Source organism: Peromyscus maniculatus, chromosome 23 (genome assembly GCF_049852395.1).
Source record: "Peromyscus maniculatus bairdii isolate BWxNUB_F1_BW_parent chromosome 23, HU_Pman_BW_mat_3.1, whole genome shotgun sequence".
Lineage (NCBI taxonomy): Eukaryota > Metazoa > Chordata > Mammalia > Rodentia > Cricetidae > Peromyscus > Peromyscus maniculatus.
The window spans coordinates 37,956,765-37,969,765 of record NC_134874.1 but is presented as its reverse complement, the minus strand read 5'-3'; positions in this window follow the sequence as shown (position 1 = coordinate 37,969,765).

Sequence of the window (13,001 nt, the reverse complement as noted above, 5' to 3'; positions counted from 1 at the left end):
CAGCACTCAGGAGGCTGGCCTCAAGCTCACAGAGATCCGCCTGCCTCTGCCTCCTGAGTCTCAAGAGAAAAAAGGGGAACTCCTTCCACTTGGGTTCTTCAGTCCCCTAACAGCCTCAGGATTCTCCTCAACTCCCATCAAAAGTTCTTGCCGGGCAGTGGTGGCGCACGCCTTTAATCCCAGCACTCAGGAGGCAGAGGCAGGCGGATCTCTGTGAGCTCGAGGCCAGCCGGGGCTACCAAGTGAGTCCCAGGAAAGGCGCAAAGCTACACAAGAGAAACCCTGTCTCGAAAAACCAAAAAAAGAAAAGGAAAGAAAAGAAAAGAAAAGAAATTTTACAGGCATCTTGGAGAACAGAAGACTGTAACTGGATGAGATGTCAGGAAGATGCTTGAGCTGGACGTGGCCACTGTGGTGGTTTCGATGAGAAGGCCCCCGGAGGCTCATGGATGTGGACCCTGCTGCTGGCACAGGTGCAGTGAGTCTCCAAACCCTTTGTTCTTGTTATATCTGCAGTCAGAGGCCTGAGTGATTGGCTTATATCCAGACCTTCACCCTTGTTCTAGGGGCTGGGCACTTGAGAGAGCTAGGGCCTTGGTTTTACCCCCTACCCTGAGGAAATAACTGTTTCTCTACAGTGCATATGAACACTCTGAAATAATTTGTGTGTGTGCATATACGTGTGTGGTGTATGCATGTGTGGCAGTTGTGTGCGCGTGCGTGCGTGCATGTGCATGTGTGTGTGAGCCTCCACCTCCTGGCTGCTGGATTGCAGGCATTTTTGCAGTGCTGGGGATGTTGCCCTGGACTTTGTGCATGCTCCTCGAATATTCTACCAATTGCCAACTGAGCTAACTCTTGATCCCCAGTTATGATTCAAAGACACCATGTGTGTGTCTGTGTACACATATGTGTAAGGAGGTGGGATATCAGTGTCAGGTGGCCTCTTCAATAACTCTACCATATGTTTGTTTGTTCTTTTTTTTTTTTTTTTTTTTGAGACAGGGTTTCTCTGTGTAGCTTTGTGCCTTTCCTGGAACTCACTCTGTAGACCAGGCTGGCCTCGAACTCACAGAGATCTGCCTGCCTCTGCCTCCCGAGTGCTGGGATTAAAGGCGTGTGCCATTGCCGGCTAGGAAGTTTTCTCTTTCTTTCTTTCTTTCTTTCTTTCTTTCTTTCTTTCTTTCTTTCTTTCTTTCTTTCTTTCTTTCTTTCTTTCTTTCTTTCTTTCTTTCTTTCCTTCCTTCCTTCCTTCCTTCCTTCCTTCTTTCTTTCTTTTTTTTTTTTTTTTTTGACTTTTCAAGAGAGGGTTTCTCTGAATATCTGTGGCTGTCCTGGACTCACTCTGTAGACCAGGCTGGCCTCGAACTCACAGAGATCTGCTACCTCCCGAGTGCTGGGATTAAAGGCATGCATCACCACCCTGGCTCCAGGAAGTTTTCCTAAAACAAAAGAAGGGAATGACTAAATGGAGAGCTCTTAACAGTTGGCTATGGAGTTCTCCCACAAAGGCGCATGTACCAACTGCGTGTTCCCAGTAGGTGGCAGTATTAGAGATGGGTTCATGAGGGCACCAACCTCCCAACTGGGCTCATCATAGGAAGCAAAGCCTCCGAGGTACACATTGGTGGCACACATTTGTAATCTTAGCACTTGGCGAGGCTGAGGCAGGAGAATCTTGAGTTAAGACCACTCTGGGCTACATAGTGATACAATGTTTCCCTCTCTCTTTCTTTTTGAGGGTTTCTCTGTGTAGCTCTGGCTGTCCTGGAACTCACTCTGTAGTCCAGGCTGGCCTCGAACTCAGAGATCCAACTGCCTCTGCCTCTGGAGTGGGCTACCACTGCCTAGCTGTGACAAAGTGTCCCAAGAAGTAAAAGATATTTAGTAGGCAGTGGGACCCGTTTGGGAGGATTAGGTTACTGGGGACATACTCTCGAAGGGTCTGTCTTGCCCTGGACCCTGCCTGCTTGTGGGTTTCCTGGCCACTGTGGTGTGAGCAGCTCGTAGCTCCTTGTGCCCCAGGTCGAATGCAGTGCTGCCACGGACCTGAGACTGAAGCCGCCAAAGGAAAATGTCCCTCCTTTTAAATTACCCTCTTTGTAGTCAGTCGTGGTGGCGCACAGCTTCGGTCCCAGCACTCGGGAGGCAGAGGCAGGCAGATCTCTGTGAGTTCAAAGCCAGCCTGGTCTACAGAGCAATATCTAGGGCACCCAGAGCTGTACAGAGAAACCCAGCCCTTCCCCCCCCCCAAAAAAAAAAAAACAAAGAAAGAGTACGTCACTCTCTTCAGATGTCCGTTGCAGAAACACAAAGTCCAAATAACATAATGAGCAACAGGATTCCGGGCCGCTGAAGGTCGGGTCTTGGGTATTACCTCAGTGTCCGTCAGGCCATCCAACAGACGTGACTGGGGTCTTCTGCGTCCTTTAATGGTCATCTGGCAGGAGAAACGGTCACATAATGTATAGGATCTGATACAAAGCACAGCAGAACACAGGAGTGCTGTGAGCGCTTGTAATACAGAGGTGAAGAGAAGGATCGTCACAGTCCTTTGTCCTGTTCTGAGAGAGCTGCCTACATCTACAGCCTTATTTTTTCAGGGATGGGCACTTATTAGCTGAATGTGTAGTGTTTTTAACCTGAAGTCTCAAGGGGCTTCAGTAAGCCACTTACATTGGGATAGTCTGTGTGTGTGTGTGTGTGTGTGTGTGTGTGTGTGTGTGTGTGTGTGTGTGTTGTATACTTGTGTCTGCATGTGGGGCAATTGCTAGAAGAGACCAGAGGTTGACTTTGGCTAGCTTGCTCTGTTGTTGTCCACCTTACTTTTTGAGGCATTGAGCCTGGAGCTTGCCATTTTGCCAGACTGATGGCTAACAAGCCCCCAGAATCCTCTCATTTCTGCCTCCCCAGAGCTGGGGTGTCAGGCACACACTGCCACACTCAGATTTTATGTGGGGATTGGGGATCTCAATTCAGGTCTTCCTGCTTGTGAGCCCCTAGAATGGTGTTCTTTAAGTGAGACATAGGTCTGTCACTTTAGGAGCACAGGGGATAGTTAAGAATTCCTGAGCCGGGCGTTGGTGGCGCACGCCTTTAATCCCAGCACTCAGGAGGCAGAGCCAGGCGGATCTCTGTGAGTTCGAGGCCAGCCTGGGCTACCAAGTGAGCTCCAGGAAAGGTGCAAAGCTACACAGAGAAACCCTGTCTCGAAAAACCAAAAAAAAAAAAAAAAAAGAATTCCTAATGTGGGGGCTGAAGAGATGGCTCAGCAGTTAAGAGCACTGGCTGCTCTTACTAGATGACCCAGGTTCAATTCCCAGCACCCACATGGCAGCTCACAGCTGTCTGTAACTCCAGTTCCAGAGGAGCCACCGTCCTCAAATGGACATAGATGTAGGAAAAACAGAAATGCAGAAAGTAAAAATAAATAAATTATTTGAAAAAAAAAAAAGAATTCCTAATATGGTCTATGAGGCTGAAAGAACTTTTATGAAGGTGTTTCCAGTATAAATAATCACAGAGTAGAAGACCACATGATGGTATTTTTCATCTCTAACAGTGTGCTGTAAAAAGATAGTTCTATAAGCTGTGGGTTCAGTTTAGGGGCTTTTGTTAATTATAGTAATAAGTCCCCGTGAGCACAGGGGACTTACATATTTGTCAAAATAAAGAACCACTTAGGAGGGGGCTGGAGAGATGCCTCAGAGGTTAAGAGCACTGGATGCTTTTCCAAAGGTCCTGAGTTCGATTCCCAGCAATCACATGGTGGCTCACTACTATCTATAATGAGATCTGGTGCCCTCTTCTGGCATGCAGGCATACATGCAGGCAGAATATAATAAATAAACATTAAAAAATAATAATAACTTTGGAGCTAGGCCTCTAGGCATGCCTGTAGGGGATTGTCTTGATTGTATTGAGGTGGGAAGACCTGCCCACTGTGGGTGGCACCATTCCCTGGCTGGGATCCTGGACTGTACAGTTGGAGCAGGGGAGCTGAGCCAGTGTGCATTCACCTCTCTGCTTCCAGACTGTGGATGAGATGTGACCAGCTGCTTCAAACTCTGGTATCCTTGACTTTCCCACAGTACTTTTTTTATTTGTTTGTTTTTTTGTTTTTGTTTTGTTTTGTTTTTGTTGTTGTTTTCCAGACAGGGTTTCTCTATGTAGCTCTGGCTGTCCTGGAACTCACTCTGTAGACTTCACAGAACCTCACAGAGATCTGCCTGCCTCTGCCCCTCCCAATGGACTATACTTTAACAGTGAACCAGAATAAAGTTTTTCTCCCTTAAGTTGCTTTGGTCAGGTCTTTGGGGTATTTTGTTTTTGTCTGTTTGTTTTTTATTCACAGATTTAATTGGCAGGATTTTGTTTTGTTTTGTTTTTTCAAGACAGGGTTTCTCTGTGTAGTTTTGTATCTGTCCTGGAACTCTCTCTGTAGCCCAGGCTGGCCTTGAACTCACAGAGATCGACCTGACTCTGCCTCCCGAGTGCTGGGATTAAAGGCAGGATTTTTTTTAAATCACAGCAACAGAAAGAATCGAGATAGTAGTCCTTTATCTAGTCTCATGAGTGGCCACTGGTGGTTGAAACAGTGATGACAGCTTTTAGCTAGAGGAGATCCATGATTGTGCAGCATCATGGTAGTCTTAAGTCAAAGAAAATTAAAGTTTTTCAATAGTTTAATCATTTGAATTAGCACATGCCATCCGTCTCAAGAACCAAGGACCACGTGCCAAATGGCCACGCTGGAATGTGGAGTTGCAGATTTTGCAAAGGACTGAACAGGTCGCCTAGTGTTACAGCGCCCCTGTCACTGTGCAGCTAGGCTACTCCCTTTCTCATTCTTAGTCACTGTCCATTGCCATGAAGAGACACCATGACCAAGGCAACTCTTATAATAGAAAACATCTAATGGGGGCTGGCTTACAGTTTTAGAGGGTCAGTCCATTCCTGGCGGGATGCAGGCAAGCATTGGAGCTGGAGCTAGGCAGAGAGGGAAAGACTGGGCTTGGCATGGGTTTTTGAACCCATCTCAAAGCCCATCTCCAGTGACACACTTCCTCCACCAAGGTCACACCTCCTAATCCCAATTCTTTCAAGGAGTGCCACTCCCTGTGACTAAGCATTCAAATATATGAGCCTGTGGGAGCTGTTCTTACTCGAACTTCCACACTCCCTAAGAAAGGATGATCTTCCTGGGTGGTATTCTCCTGAGTGCCATGTCTCAATTGCTGAGATTACAGGCGTGTACCATCATACCTGGCCAAGAATCATTTCCATGTGTGTGTATATGTGTGTATATGTATTTCGGTCACTCTTTACTTTCTGTGTTAAGATAGTCTCTCTCTACAGCTAGCACAGTGGAGACCCTAGCAACAAAAGTAGCTACCACAGTTAGTTAATCTTTCATTCTATTGGGCATGATAAGTTTAATTCAGTAGTTATATACATCTCGATTGGCTTTGAAAATTATAAACTTATAAACTCAAGTTCCAGTTGCTTTTGGGATACTATCTTTTTTTTTTGTTTTTGTTTTTGTTTTTTTGTTTTTCGAGACAGGGTTTCTCTGTGTAGTTTTGCGCCTTTCCTGGGACTCACTTGGTAGCCCAGGCTGGCCTCGAACTCACAGAGATCCGCCTGGCTCTGCCTCCCGAGTGCTGGGATTAAAGGCGTGCGCCACCACCGCCCGGCTTGGGATACTATCTTACAAGGACTCCAACATACAGTATGACTCGTTAAGGAAGGGAATGGCTCAGTTGCCTTTAGCCTACTGGCTATGGGTGAGATAGGACCTCTGTTGGTCTTTTCTGTATCGAACACACAGATTGCAAGCCCAGTGCCACTTTGAGATCTTTGGCAACAATTAACCATGCAGTTCACACATGATTGAGCCGGTATGACAATGAGTATTCAGAGACGGGTAATGCCTGGGGGGCACTCACCAACCTAAGACAGAGCACCTGGGCAGGCTTCTCCATGATGGGTAAGGTGACCTGCTGACGTCCCACGCAACCCAAGTCAGAAGCTCATTTTTTAATAAAAGGGGGACCTGCAGGTCCCTGGCCCCCGTTTTGGGTAACTGTTGTCTTGCTTGCGGACCTTGACCTTGATATCCTCCCAATGCTAATTCCCTGCCAGGTTCTACCCTCCTGAATGCTTAAGGGAAGTTCCTTGTCTATGTATCCTGAATAATGGGCATTAACAGCTTAGATGCAAGATTGTAAAACATCAGTAGCGAACTTCTGCCCTCCGGGGTCCTCCCATTGTGCTGTAAGCCTGTATTTAACCTCCTACCCCCTTCAAGAAATGACATTCGACATTTAAAATTAAAAAAAAAAAAAAAATATATATATATATATATATGTCACAAATGTGATTAATATCATGAGTATAAGTAATGAATATGAGTGTAATTTAAAAAATAAATTAAAAAATTAAAATTAAAAAAAAAAAGACAGTCTCTCTCACGCGCTGCTTAGGATAGGCTGGCAGGCCAGTGAGCTTCAAGGATCCCCCTGTCTCTGCCCCTCTAGGACTAAGGTTACAGATGTGCACCTTCAGTGCCTGGGGATTGAAGTCAAGTCCGCACGCTACTAACTAACTAACAGCCATCTCCCCGGCCTGTCTTTTTCTTTTTTGCAATGCAAGGTGTCAAAACCCACAGAGCCTGACCCATGCTGGTCAAGTGTAACTCGGAACTCTACCCGAGCTTTTCCCCCAGGCCCCTGCGGTGCCGGTGGCTCTAATCAATGTTGTGTGGGAGCGCAGGTGCTGAGAAGGGAGAGATAAAGACAACGCGGGCAGATCGGAGCCTCGGCGTGCATCTTCTGGGCACAGCGTCCTTGACTGGTTCTCCTAATTTGCTTCTCTCTCTCTCTCTTTTTTTTTTAAGGTTTATTTATTATGCATACAGAAGAGGGTGCCAGATCTCATTACAGATGGTTGTGAGCCACCATGTGGGTACTGGGAATTGAACTCAGGACCTCTGGAAGAGCAGTCAGTGCTCTTAACCTCTGAGCCATTTCTCCAGCCCCCTAATTTGCTTCTCTTACCGTGATAAACGCCGTGACCAAAAGCCACTTCAGAGATGGAAAAAGCGTATTCGGCTTGCAGGTGATACAGTCCGTCATCAAAGGATGCCAAGACCTGAACTCAAGGCAAGAACTTGAAGCAGAAAGCACAGAGGAACACTGCATTTGGCTTGCTTAACTACTTGTACAGCCCAGGCCCCACAGCCTAGGGAACACCCACAGTGGGCTGGGCCCTCCGATGTCAATTAGCAATTAAGAAATACCCCACAGATAAGGTCACAAGCCAAGCTGATGCATTAATTCACAAGCTGAAGTCTCCTTTTCCAGGTTACTGTAGGTTTGTGTCAAGTTGATAGTTGAAGCTAGTTAGTTAGCTCCGACATTGGTTGTTCCCCTTTGTTCTGGCTGCCAGGTATCAAAGGATGGAGATCATTACCAAAGCACCCATTCCTAGGCATTTGATGAATTGTGGACGGATCCTTCCTTGACTTGCCAATTCATTCTAAAATACCCTCTAAAAGTTGCTTTTGTTATAGTTTTTCTTTTCACAGTTCATTGCTGCATTATGAAGGACGCACTTGAGAAACAAGCAGCCAAAAGACATACACAGCAGGATACGGTTTGGCTTTTGGCTTCCGTACCACCTAGGAGCATATATATCCATCTATTCATTCATCAAATGTCGCTGAGAGAAGTCGCTCTCCCCTTTTCCTGCATGTATGTACACCAGGTGCATTCAGTGCCCACAGAGGCCAGAAGAAGGCATTGGATCCCCTGGAACTGGAGTTACAGATGATTGTAAGCTGCCATTTGGGTGCTGGGAACTGAACTGGGGTCCTCTGGGAGAGCAGCCTGTGCTGTTAACTACTGAACCATCTCTCCAGCCCCAGAAGCTAGGTTGGTTTTTTTTTTTTCTTCCCAAGGGGGTTAGGAGCTCCATTGCTAGAGTACTTCCCAGCATGCATGGGCTCATTCTCCAGCACATAAAATGTCACCCACATTTGTAATCCCAGCACTCGGGAAGTGGAGGCAGGAGGATCATAAATCCAAGGTCACCCTCAAGTCCTTATCAAGCCAAGTGCTCTCCTGACTTGCCATGTCCCTGGCCCCTGTGTTTTAAATATAGGATGATTGAATTTCTCTGAGGGATTGGCTATGAAGTATGTTGAAGGCTTGGTCTTCAATGCAGTGTGGAGAAGTGAAGCTTTGGGCATGTGATGGGATCAGGAGAGTGCTGACCTAATCAATGGATTAGGTCAATGATGGACTATTGAGAGATGGTAGAAACTGTGGAAGGTAAGTTCTGGGAGGTTGCTGAGAGAGAGGCCATTGAAGACTATATTATTGGTTTGTTTGTTTGTTTATTATTTGGGTTTTTCAAAACAAGGTTTCTCTGTGTAGCCCTGGCTGTCCTGGAACTCACTCTGTAGGCCAGGCTGGCCTCGAACTCACAGAGATCCACCTGCCTCTGCCTCCGAGTGTTGGGATTAAAGATGTGTGCCCGGCTAGACTATGTGGGTCTCCCTTTCCTCTGGGGTCATTGGCCACCGGCCCATGAGGCCAAAGGGAGGAGTGAGCATGTTGAAAAGAACTTCCGGGATACCGCTCATTTTATTGGTCCAGGGGTAAGGTATATAAGGTTCCTAGGGTTACAGATGGGGAGAGCTGATTGGTCACAGCACAGCCTCTAATTATCATACTGTCGGGATGCCTATCGAGACTTACGTGCTGAGTCATACAGCGTTTGCAGGGAGCTCTGTGCAGGGTCACCCTCCAAGTAAGGTCGGGCATCTGAACTTAGAGACACTCTCCACTAGGTCAGAGGAGAGGCGGAAGCCCCGCTGAGAAAGGGGGTCCTCCACTTTGTGCTGAGTGAGAGAACAATCCCGACACGGTGGACTGCAGCCTTAGTGGCAGGGCTTCTCCAACAAAATGGGTAATTTTGTTTTCCGAGACAGGGTTTCTCTGTGTAGCATTGCGCCTTTCCTGGAACTCACTTGGTAGCCCAGGCTGGCCTGGAACTCAGAGATCCACCTGGCTCTGCCTCCCACGTGCTGGGATTAAAGGCGTGCGCCACCACCGCCCGGCTGCAATTTTTTTTTTAAAGTACAGGAATTGAGATTTATTTTTGGCTTTTATGTGTTTTGCTTGCTTTTATGTCTATGTACAAGCCGGGCAGTGGTGGCGCACGCCTTTAATCCCAGCACTCGGGAGGCAGAGGCAGGCGGATCTCTGTGAGTTCGAGGCCAGCCTGGGCTACCAAGTGAGTCCCAGGAAAGGCGCAAAGCTACACAGAGAAACCCTGTCTCGAAAAACAAAACAAAACAAAACAAAATGTCTATGTACAGCTCTGGTGCCTACTGCCCTCAGGCCAGAAGAGGGTTTTAGAACCACTAGAACTGGAGTCACAGACAGTTGTGAGCTGCTGTGTGGGTTCTGGGAATCGAACCTGGGTCCTCTGCAAGAGCAGGTAGTGCTCTAACCGCTGATCTCCAGTTCTTTAACTGAAATTTAAACCCAGGGTTTGGTTTTGTGGTTTTTAACATTGGCACATGCCTTTATTTGTTATGTAACAGGCACTGTGTTTGTACTGCATTTATTGCCACAGGTTAGACTGTTGAAGAGAATTAATTTAATATTCTTATAAACTTTCAGATGTGCCAGAGAGAATGGTTTTAAAAATTTGGCCTGTAAGATTTACAAGACTTGTGTTATTGTTTGCTTGTTTTTTTGGTTTTTCAAGACAGGGTTTCTCTGTGTAGCCCTGGCGAGTCTAGAACTTGCTCTCTAGACCAGGCTGGCCTCAAACTCAGAGATCCACCTGCCTCTGCCTCCCAAGTGCTGGGATTAAAGGCATGCCACCACCATCCAGCAAGACTTACACTAACTTACTTACTAAAAGGCAGATCTCTGTGAGGCTAGCCTGGGCTACAGAGTGAGTTCCAGGAAAGGCTCCAAAGCTACACAGAGAAACCCTGTCTCGGAAAACCAATAAATAAATAAATAAATAAATAAATAAATAAATAAATAAATAAATAAATAAATAAGGCATTAAACAAGGTACGGAGAGCGTGATGTCATTTTTCCACTCCGTCTCTGGGACAGTCATTGTTTTGTTGTTTTTATGTTAACAAACACATTTCCACAAAGGTAAACCATGAGCCACATACTAGATATAGACTTGTTTTTTTTTTTTTAAAGATTTATTTATTTCTTATGTATACAATGTTCTGTCTGCATGTATGCCTGCAGGCCAGAAGAAGGTGCCAGATCTCATTACAGATGGTTGTGAGCCACCATGTGGTTGCTGGGAATTGAACTCAGGACCTCTGGAAGAGCAGTCAGTGCTCTTAACCTCTGAGCCATCTCTCCAGCCCCCTAGATATAGACTTTTTACAAAGGCTTTATTTTTATTTTCCATTATGTGCGTGTCTGTGGAGTATATGCCTTTGAGTGTAGCTGCCCTCAAAGGCTAGAAGAGGGTGTTGGATCTCCCAGAGCTGCCTGACCTGGGTGCTGGGAATGCAACTTAGGTCCTCTGCAAGAGCAGAACATGCTCTCAACTGCTGAGCTCTCTCTCGACCTCCAATGCCAGTGTTTACAGGAGAAATATATCTGCTCCGAGCTGACTCATCCTTCCTTCTGTGTCCTCAAGGATCCCCCTTCACTGCTGCAGGTGGCAGAGCTGGGCTGCACCTTCTGCTGACATCTTTGGCAGCCTGGCCTGCCTGGGGGTTCCTCTAAACCAATGTTGCTTCAAAGTAACCCTCAGGACAAGGTCTCCTACACAGTGTGAGGAGGATACAGTCCATCATTGCGCGGAAGTCAAGCATCAGGAGCCCAAAGCCTCTGGTCACATTGCAGCTACAGTCAAGAAGAGAGAGATGGAGCAGTGTGGAGGTCTGAAGACTCGATGTCCACCACGGACAGGCTCCTGTCCTGTCTGTGCGGTCCCCAAATGCTGGCACTATTTTGAAAGGCTGTGATGGTTAGTCTCCCTTGTTAACTTGACAAGTCACCAAGGAGGCACGCCTCCAGGTACACCTGTGAGTGGTTATCTAGATTAGGTTGAGCTGGCCGTGACAGTGAGGGGTGACAAGGTCCCACCCTAAAGGACAGTGACACCATTCTCTGGACTTGAGTCTTGGATTGTATGGTGGCACACACCTTTAGTCCCAACACCGGGCAGGCAGAGATAGGTGGATCTCTGTGAATTTGAGGCTAGCCTGGTCTACACAGTAAGCCCAGGCCAACTAGGAGCTAGTAAGACTCTGTCTCAAAAAAAAAAAAGCCTTGTGAATTTCCCAACATGATGGACTGAACCCCTGGGACTGTGAACCAAAACATGTTCCTTCTTCACATTATTTTTGCCAAGGTGTTTTGTCCCAGCAAGTGTTAAAACAAGGTAGCTACACCGTGGAAACGTCAGAAAGTCTGGCTGGATGAAGAGGGCTTGGGGGGGGGGTGGTCTGCCGCTCACCATTTTCTTTATTCCCATTCTCTGCTCTCTGGCTGCCCTGCTGTGAGCTGCTCTCCTCCGCTGTGCTGACTTGCCACGGTTGTGTGATCCTTCATCTGGATTGCTGACTTTAAAAATTACATTAATTTAAAAAATTGTTTTTGTCACAGGACAAGTGGAGTTGGTTCTCTCCTTCATCTATGTGAGTGTTTAAGCTTCAGACATCTGTTTACTCCCCTTAAAGATACAGTCTCATTTAGTCCAGACTGACCTCAAACTCACTGTGTAACCCAAGATGATCTTGAACTTCTCATCCTCCTGCCTCCACTTCCTGAAACGCTGGGATGACAGGCGTACACCTCCATGTCAGGTTTGTGTGGTGCTGGGGATGTAGCCCAGGACTTGGGAAACGCTGACTGAGACACCCCCCCAGCGCCACACACCTTCATTTGAGTTTTAGATTTTGCATAGTGATAATTAGCCTCTTCCTCCCCCTCCTCCTTCCCCTCCTCCTCCTCTTCCTCCTCCTCCTCTCCCTCCTTCTCCTTCTCCGCTTCCTCCTCCTCTTCCTCCTCCTCCTCCTCCTCTTCCTCCTCCTCCTTTTCTTCTTCTTTGTTTTTTTTTCTAGACAGGTTTTCTCTGTGTAGCTTCGGAGCCTGTTCTGGATCTCACTCTATAGACCAGGCTGGCCTTGAACTCACAGAGATCCACCTGGCTCTGCCTCCCAAGTGCTGGGATTAAAGGTGTGGTGGCCCTTTTTGTCTTCTTAATCTGCCTTTTCTCACTATATTTTCATAAATACTCTTTCAAATCTTCAGAAGGAAAGACGTGTATGTGTGTGTGTGTATGTATGTGAGTTTATGTATGAGTGTGTATGTATATGTGAGTGTGTGTATGTGAGAGTGTGTATATATATGATGTGTGTGTATGAGTTTTTGTGTGTGTGTATATGTGTGTGTATGTATATGTGTGAGTGTGTGTGTATATATATATGATGTGTGTGTATGAGTTTATGTATGAGTGTATATATGTATGATGTGTGTGTTCATGTGTGTGTATGTGTGTATATATGAGAGTGTGTATATGTATGATGTGTATATGTTTATGTGTGAGTGTGTGTATGTTTATGTGTGTATGTATATGTGTGTGTGAGAGTGTGTATATGTATGATGTGTGTGTATGAGTTTATGTGTGTGTATGTGTGTATATGTATATGTGTGATTGTATGCATGTGTGTATATGAATGACGTGTGTATGTGTAAGTGTGTTTATGTGTGTTTATTTATTTATTCTGAGACAGTTACTTCATAGAACCTTAGCTGGTCTGAAACTTGCAATCTTTCTCCTCCAGACCCCCGAGTGCTGCACTTACGGGTGAGCCCTACCTTGCTCAGCCTCATGAAATTATTATATAATGTTCATTGTTTATTGAGTTCAGGGGACGTTCGGGGCTATTTCTGCCTCCTTGGGGATAAGGCTGCAGGTCTTGCCTTTCACTCTGACCT